Here is a 9712-nt window from a genome sequence, read left to right on the forward strand (position 1 = left end):
TTTGGCATAGTCAATAAAGCAGAAGTAGATGTTTTTCTGGAACTCTCTTGCTTTTTCCATGATCCAACAGATGTAGGCAATTTGATCTCTGGTTCCTCTGCTTTTTCTAAATCCAGCTTGAATATCTGAAAAGTTCATGGTTCACGTACTATTGAAGTCTGTCTTGGAGAATTTGGAGCATTACTTTGCTAGTGTGTGAGATGAGTGCAATTGTGCAGTAGTTTGAACATTCTTCGACATTGCCTTTCTTTGGGATTGGAATGAAAACTGACCTTTTCCAGTCCTGTGGCCACTGCTGAGTTTTCCAAATTTGTTGGCATATTGCGTGCAGCCCTTTCACAGCATCATCTTTCAGGATTTGAAATAGCTCAACTGGAATTCCATCACCTCCACTAGCTTTGTTCATAGTGATGCCACCTAAGGCCCACTTGACTTCGCATTCCAGGATGTCTGGCTCTAGGTGAGTGATCACACCATCGTGTTCATCTGGATCATGAAGATCTTTTTTGTATAGTTTCTTTTTTTGTATGGAATGGTTAGTGGTGATCGTTTAGTCACTAAGTCGTGTCTGACTCTTGCAAATCCATGGACTGTAGCCTGCCAGTCTCCTCTGTCCATGGGATTCTCTAGGAAGAATACTGGAATGGGTTGCCATCTCCTTCTCCAGGGGATCTTCCCAACCCAGGAATCAAACCCGGGTCTCCTGCATTGCAGGCAGAAGATTTACCAACTGAGTTATGAGGGAAGCCCATAGCACCAATACTACTGCAGAATAAAACCAGTAAGTTCTTTAAAAATCTTTTAAATGTTCATAATTTCGTATGCTTAGTTTAGTGTCCAGCATTACATAAAACAGGTTTAAACTGATAGATTTAATGTGATTTCCGAAACATCTTAAGTCATGTAATTCAAAAGAGTAACTTGGATAGGATAGACAAAGTTCTACCTTTCTACATTTTCCTCTGATAATATTCAACAATTTCATATCTGCCAAACTTGAGACAATTCTTCATGAAATTTCAAAGCCTTTCAGTCTTTTGAAGTGTCAGTGACCTTTATGAGCCTGCTAACTTGATCTTATATGCCATCTACCCAGGCTCCGTCTCTATCTTCTCTTGGCTTCTTTATCATGATTCTGCTCCATTCAGTTCAGTGATTCTGCTCAGGCATGGTGAAATACCTAGACAAGGCAGCTCCCTGAATATTTTCAGAGGCGTTAATCACTACCCTTTATGAATTCTCTACTGGTATACATGCAGTTCATTCTACAATAAAAGAACACTTTATGATTCATCACAGACTTGCTCCAGAAGGGTTGAAATAGATTTCTAAGTTTTATACTACAAATTAGAAAGTAGATACAGATTTTTAACCTGATCAGAAAGCAAAAATATGAAGGAAAGAAATGGCAAGATCTTAACCAGATCAATGGCAAAACTGGCAGTAGTAGGCAGGCCTCCTGATTTTTTTTTTTTAATTTAGAATTGTAACCTGAAGAGGTAGATATGTTTATGTGAAATAACCAATAAGATTATCAGCAAGTTATATCATTCTTTTTTTTTTTTTCAAAAACAGCTTTTTATACTGTTCCAGTTACTTTGGAGACCACAACTTGTCTCCTTTATGCAAACACAGGCAGAAACAGCGAGTGCTTTCATTTTGCCTCTAATACTAAACTGTAACTCTGTGAGGCTGCAACTGAAACCCAGTTCTCTCTCTAAATCCCTAGTTCCCACTGCAGTGACTGGCAGTGACACTCGATAATCATATGAAGGATGCATATTTTCTTGTTAACTAAATTAAATATTTTATTTATTTTAATGGTAACTTACAAGTTTTATATAATCCTTGCAAGATGCCAAGAAAGCTCTTTTGGGGGAAGGGAGTATAATCCTCCTTTGTACTGATTTTTACCCATATCCTCTCCTTCCAGCACCCTCTCACCTCCCTCCAGCCCTCCCTTCCCTTCCATCCCTGTTTTAGAAATCCAGTTAACCTGATTATAAGCCAATATAAAAGGGAGATCATTTTAATGAATTATTATTTTTGATGCTTTGCCTTATTTCAGGATTTGCAATAATGCCAAGACTCTTAATAAAGGCAGCAACCGCTGCATGTATTTCAAAAGGGGAAACACTCAAGCCAAAGAATAGCTTCTACCGTGGAAAACGGCTAGGAGGGGAGAACAGCCCTCTAATTCACACCATCAACAGTAGTACAGAATGTGGACTAAACTCTGAGAGCCTATATCGTGTCAGTATTTAAGTGCCAGTCATACCTGTGGGTATCAGAGGTCACTTCTTCATGTGTAGCTGGAGAGTGAAAGATGACTCTTGTGTCTTTGCTATTGATGTAAATAGAATAGCATGAGTGTAAATAGAATAGCCCCCAAAGGGAGCTCCCTTTGGGGAGATGCAGAAGGGACTGAGTAGGGTGGTACAGGAATAATCTTCCCACCCTCTTTCCTCTTCCCACTAGTGCACAAACTGAGCTTTGTAAGGTGCCCAAGGACGTCAACTTAGTCCATAGCAGGTACCATTGAGACAGGCTGGGACCTGGGGCCCCTTTGGCCCCACTCACAGATCCACCCCCTACCCTTATCACATTAAGGAAAGCAGCTCCTCCCTACTTCCAGCAATGGGCAAGGACACCTGATGTTTGTTCTCGCTCCCTCCTGCTGCAGCCTAAGTCCTGATAAAGCCTTGTTTGAATCCTTCATCTGGCCTCTTATCAACTTCTATTGATTAAAGAGTCCAAGAACCCTGGTCAGTAACACAAACATTCAAGATTACAGTGAGTTTTGATTTTAATTATCTTAGGTACCAATATAAATTCCACAATACCTGACCTTGTTCTTTCTTAGGGTGTTTATATACTCCTAGAAATAAAATAATTCCATGACATAAAGGAAATTATAAAAATAATGTACCCAAGCCCTACAGAGTAAGTACAATATTGCATCACTTCTGCAGTAGTTAAACAATTTCAAATCAGCATGAAATGTTGGCCAGAGACAAGAATGAATAAATCTTAAATATGAACATTTTGGATCTTTTATTTAGTTAAACCCATTGAAAATCTTTATGCCCTTAGTGCTTTTTAGGCACATCATTATATGTTTGTTGGGAGTTGATTTCCAAGAGAAAGATATGTAAAAGAAATCTTTCAATCCAGCTGTGACATTCTTATAGGGGCTTCCCTGCTGGCTCAGCAGATAAAGAATCCACCTGCAATGCAGGACTCTTGGGTTCAATCCCTGGGTCGAGAAGATACCCTGAAGGAGGAAATGGCAACCCACACTAATATTCTTGCCTGAAAAATCGCATGGACAGAGGACCCTGGTGGGTTACAGGCCAAAAGGTCACAAAGAGTCAGATACAACTGAGCGACCAAGCACACACACCTGATTCCTATAGGTACTGAAATTTTGTAGATCTTTTGTGTCAACTGATTTCTGCTCTATCTGGCTTGTAGGATAGGATAAGTTGTTTCTAAAAGCACATCTGTTATTTATAATTTCAGCCTAATTTGGATTTTTAAGAGTTTCTCTGTAAGAATTGCCTTTCCTTCAGGCTCATATCTGGCCTAACTGCCGTTACATCTGTAATAGGAGGATAGGATTTTAAAGGCAAGATTGTTACATGAGAATATATGAATGCTCCCTGTGGCTTGCCATTTCTTTGAAGATAGGAGAGTGGTGTGAGATGCCCTCTCATTTTCAAAAGCTTCTCTGGGGAGGGCTGTCATTCACAGTTACCTGGACGCTGGAGCAAGACACATACAGTGTGACAAAGATCACACAGGAAAGAATTACTGGGACTGAACAAGGCGTTGCCACCATTTCAAATATCTCCAACTGTCAACATTTTCATGAAGAGAAACTTATTTTTCAGCAGTTGTGCTGCTCTTGTCTTGCTTTTTTCAATTAGCCATTGTTGGTGCCCATTTCTGAACAACGCATAACTTACTGTAAATGGCCACAGGCTTAGTCACTCAGCTCACCCCTCCTTTGAATTTGCATTTCATAAGCACAAGGGGCGAGGCTGCGGTGTTTGCTGGTGAGTCACTGCAGTCCTTACACTCTGGTGCTCTCCGTGATGAATGACCAGGAAGATGACTGCATCCCATCATTGTTGTGGTTTTCAGAAGCTAGTAAACATTGACATTTTGTTTTAGCGACAAATGAAAACAAAACTTTCTTTACATTTTTTGTGTGTATATGTGGGTGTAAATGTCCCCATATAAGGACACATAGACCTGGAAATTTAAACAGATATGGGGAGATGCGAGAGGAATGTCCTCTTACGATCTAAGTGGGAATAATAGTAAATTGATAAAGTAAATAAGATAAGGTTCATTACCAAGGAAACCTAAGGAGGAAGTAGATGAAAAACTGCCCAATAGTGGCTTTGCCCCTCCTTCACTTTGCTCATTTCACTTAAAGGATGCCCCATAGCCTTATCATCTCTTAGTCTTACCTCTTCAAATATAATATTTTTGATAATTCACACAATTTTATAGGCTGTTGAAGTGAAAGTTATAAGTATAAAACTTAGATCTACAAAAATTACACTGAACTTTTTTCTGCACAGGGGATTCATCTATTCTCTCCTATTTGCTTAATTATTTAATCAGTTATTTAAATCCATATGGACATGTGGCTATTTATACTTTGAATTATAATCCAATGCTGATTGGTTGATGTCTGTCCTTAGTATAATCTCTGTATATTAATTTTGTTAATTAATTAATTAACTTTCCTACAACTTTACCAAATTCATTGATGAGCTCTAGAAGTTTTCTAGCAGTGCCTTTAGGGTTTTCTATGTATAGTGTCATGTCATCTGCAAAGAGGGGTAATTTGACTTCTTCCTTTTCAATTTGGATTCCTTTTATTTCTTTTACTTCTCTGATTGCTGTGGCTAGGATTTACATGTTGGAAAAAAGTGGTGATAGTGAGCATCCTTGTCTTCTTCCTCATCTTAGAGGAAATGCTTTCAGCTTTTCACCATTGCATTATGTTAGTTGTGGGTTTGTTATGTGTGTGCTGTGCTAATTTACTTTAGTCGTGTCCAACTCTTTGTGATCCTATGGACTGTAGCCCACCAGGCACCTCTGTCCATGGGATTCTCCACGCAAGAATACTGGAGTGGGTTGCCATGCCCTCCTCCAAGGGATCTTCCCAATCCAGCAATGGAACTCACGTCTCTTATGTCTTCTGCATAGACAGGCAGGTTCTTTACCACTAGCACCACCTTGGAAGCCCAGATTTATCATATATGGCCTTTATTATGTCGAGTTAGTTTCCCTCTATGCCCACTTTCTGGAGACTTTTATTCTAAGTCAATGTTGATCTAAGAATTCTCAATGAAGATGCCCTTTTACCCTCCAGAAAGATTTTGCACACATTAAGGATCACTTTTTGTGCTGGTAAGTTCTACTCTCTGCTCAAGGAGCTGACATAACTAACTCTCACCCCATTAGGCAGGAACTGTACCAGTGGTTTCCTTCTAAAGGATGCAGCACAGACGAGGTAGGGAGGAGAGTTACTCTACAGTGGAGAACCTGACCAATGCTAGCTTGGCCAGGTGGTCAGGGTTAACATCACCAGTCTTAGATCCTATTGATAGCAGGTACCCTCGATATGGGGATATGATGAGAATGGAAATCACTTGTGTGATCTTCCTCCCCAAAACTTATAACTTCAGTCTAATCATAAGAAAAACATCCAAGAAACCCCAAATGAAGGACATGCTACAAAATACCTGACCAAATTGTCCTCAATACTGTCAAAGTAATGAAAAAAACATGGGAAGTCTGAGAAACTGTCCCATTCTTGAGTATCCTAAGGAGACAAAATAACTAAATGTAATGTGGTGTCCTGTGTAGGATCCTGGAATAGAAATAGGACATCAGAAAAAAGCTATGGGTATCTGAATACACTATATTAATATTGGCTCACTAATGGTGACAAATGTACCATAATAATGTTAACAATAGGGGAAATGAGTATACAGTGCATGGAATCAATCTTCTAAATGTTTCTACAAATCTAAAAATGTTCGAAAATTAAACGTTTATTTAAAAAAAAAATAAAGCAGAAAAAAATAAATCTATTGCCTTAAGGGAAAAAAAGGACTTCTAAGTTTGAGAAAAGAGACTGTTGGGGCGATGTTGCTTCATTTCACTTATAAAGCATGTTTTCCCTGCTAAGAAATCTTGCAGGGTGTTTGACTTTTTTGTAATTTTGTTTTTACATTTCAAAGTAGGGCATTGCCTATGAATCTAGCCAGTAGGAATGACCCAGAGGGACTCATCTCTGAAGATGTATTTAGATTGTGTTTCTTACCTTGAGAATGAACTGATGACCCAAAAACCTTATTTCAAATGCTAATCAGCATCTGTTAAACAGAAAGTTGTTATATTCTAGGATACAATGTGGGTCCTGTAATTGGTATTTGGAGTGTAAGTTCATATCTACTTCTCTTTAGTATTTTTACTTTAAACACAAGTATTTTACTTTAAAACACAAAAGACTGTTTTTTCAGGGTGGAAACTATGGTTACTCAATCCTATTTTGTGCTCAAAACCTATGAAATGTTTTTTTTTTTTTCTTTTTCCGTTATTGTGGTAGAACGTGTATAACATAAAATTTTCCATTTGAACTGCTTTTCAGTATACAATTCAGTGACATTGATTACTTTCAGGATGTTGTATAACAATCACTGCTATCAATTTGCAATATTTTTTAATCACAACAGTAACTCTGGCCCATTAAACAATCACATCCCATTCCTCCTCCTGCCAGCCTCTGGTAACGTCTCATCTACTTTCTGTCTCTATAAATTTGCCTCCCCTAGACACTTAGTAAAAGTAGAACCATACGATATCTGTCCATTTATTTCTGGCTTATTTCACTTAGCACAATGTTTTCAAGGCTTGTCCACATTATAATATGTCAGATGTCCATTCCTTTTTAATGGCTGAACAATGCTCATAATGGGTTTCTGAGGTGGCACAATTGTAAAGAATCCACCTAACAATGCAAGAGACACAGGAGACTCAGGATCAATCCCTGGGTCAGGAAGATCCCCTAGAGAAGGAAATAGTAATCCACTCCAGTATTCTTGCCTGGAAAATCCCACAGACAGAGGAGCCTGGTGGGCTATACCATCTGTGCAGTCCCAAAACATTGGACACACACACACACACACAAAATGTCCAACATGTCTGAGCATGCAACGTTCTTATTGCACATTTTGTTCATATCCATATTTTGTTTATTAATTCATCTGTTAATGGATGTTAGTGTCACTGCTATCTTTTGGCTATTCTATACAATAGGCTTTGTAAGCATAAGTCTTTAAAAAAAGAAAAATGTTTGTTGAACTTTCCTGGAATTCAGAACTTGGCTTAATTGTAGTTACCACCAATACCTTTCATTTGATGCCAAAGGAATAAATACAATAGAAATGAATCAGTGAATTTTGTGTTACTGGCATTGGCAAAGGTGACGGTAGAGGCCCCAGCCAATGTCATCACTGAACAGGTAGCATTCTTCCAGAAAGACTTCCTTCTGTTGTCTGTTCTTTTATGTTTGCTTTGGCACAACTTTTGGGGGGAGTAGGGGCAACCATTTTAAATGTTGTGTTCGTGCTTTTTCCCTTTTCTTTCTTCCTTTCAGCATGACTATATTATCACCAGTAAACTTGAGTAATTCACTTTTCAATCAAAGTATGTTGATTGTTAATTAGCATACCCACCACCACCATAGCTTACAAATCAAATTCTGCTGGCTGGCCTAATTAATTAGGCCATATGGATGACAGGAACATGAACTTAAGAGGTTGAGATCAACACAATCTACCTGTGGAATTTGTACACCACATATGTAGTTCCTGGTTTTTCCTAAAGTAGATTCTCTTGAATTTTGTCCCTCGGTTACCAATATTACTATTCACCTCACCACCCAAGAAAGACCCCAAGGAGTTGTTCTCGACACCCTCCTCTTTCTCACCCCCTACTATAAGTCCTACAGATTTTTGCAGTGTGTAAATATTTATCAAATTTCCCACTCCTCTCTATTCCCTGATTTCTACTTGCTCAGCTACAATAAAAGCCCTCATAACTCCTCAGAGTTCAACTTGGATACTTAGACAAGAGAGGCCCTTCTCCTGATGCTGTGCTCTAGAAAGACCAGCATATCACAAACACAAAAAGTTGTTGGTGAACATGGAGTGACTATCACTTAGGACATGATGCTCAGCACTGAAATAGTCAGCCCATAACTCCAAACACCTACTTTTGAGACTAACACTGTTCAAGCCCCAAGGAAACCCTTCTCCAATCTCTTATCCACATGTCTCCCCGTATGTTCCGGAAACAAAATGCAACCAACCATGTGAATGCTGTTAGAGGTGACATTTGTGTCATTACTTAGATAAGAGAAAAAACACTGTTCCCTTCATGTTGCCGAGGAGTTTAAGTGGGCAAGTGTTTAGGTGAAAAGAAAGGCAAATTAATACAATTGCTGTGATGAACTGTGTCTTCCCCAAATTCCTATGTTGAAGTCCTATACCGTAGTACCTCAGAATATGACTGTATTTGGAAAGAAAGTCTTTAAAGAAGTAATTATATTAAAAAGAGGTCATCAGCATGGACCCTAATACAATACAACTGATGTTCTCATAAGAGGCGGAAATTTGAAGATAGACACACACAGAGGGAAGACTGTGTGAGAAGAAAGGGAGAAGGCGGCCATCTTCTTCAAGGAGGAAGCTTCCCAGGTGGCTCAGTGGTAAAGACACCAGCTGCCAAAGCAGGAGAAGAACACAGGAGAGGTGGGTTGGATCCCTGGGTCAGGAACGTTCCCTGGAGGAGAAAATGGCAACCCACTCCAGTATTCTTGCAGGGATAATCCCATGGACAGAGAAGCCTGGCTGACTATAGTCTACTAGTTCACAAAGAGTCAGACACGGCTGAGCAACTGAGCATGCTCGCATAAACCAAGGAGAGAGGCCTCAGAGGGAACCAACTCTGCTGACTCCTTGATTTTGGACTTTTAGCACCCACAGCTAAGGAAATAAATTTCTCTTGTTTAAGCTACCTAGTCTGCAGTACTTTATTATTGTGGCGGCTCTAGCAAGCTAATACATTTGACAAAGTACTTCCTCTCAGGTAGCATAACTGAACATTTGTTCCCAGAATGCATTTTTTTCCTTCTCTTTGTGCTCCCATTTATGGTTCTGAGTAACACCCTCAGGGTTTAGCCCTGAGCCTGTACTTTAAAGAGCTCCTTTGGCCATGCCTTTCCTCACAGGCTTAGGAGTATAGAGGCCACGATGTTCCAATCTGAAATCTTCAGTTCAGTTCAGTTCAGTTGCTCAGTCGTGTCCGACTCTTTGTGACCCCATGAATTGCAGCAGGCCAGGCCTCCCTGTCCATCACCAACTCCTGGACTTCACTCAAACTCATGTCAGTGATGCCATCCAGCCATCTCATCCTCTGTCGTCCCCTTCTCCTCCTGCCCCCAATCCCTCCCAGCATCAGAGTCTTTTCCAATGAGTCAACTGTTCGCATGAGGTGGCCAAAGTATTGGAGTTTCAGCTTTAGCATAAGTCCTTCCAATGAACACCCAGGACTGATCTCCTTTAGAATGGACTGCTTGGATCTCCTTGCAATCCAAGGGACTCACAAGAGTCTTCTCCAACAC

Source organism: Bison bison, unplaced genomic scaffold (genome assembly GCF_000754665.1).
Source record: "Bison bison bison isolate TAMUID 2011002044 unplaced genomic scaffold, Bison_UMD1.0 scf7180017864198, whole genome shotgun sequence".
Taxonomy (NCBI): Eukaryota; Metazoa; Chordata; class Mammalia; order Artiodactyla; family Bovidae; genus Bison; species Bison bison.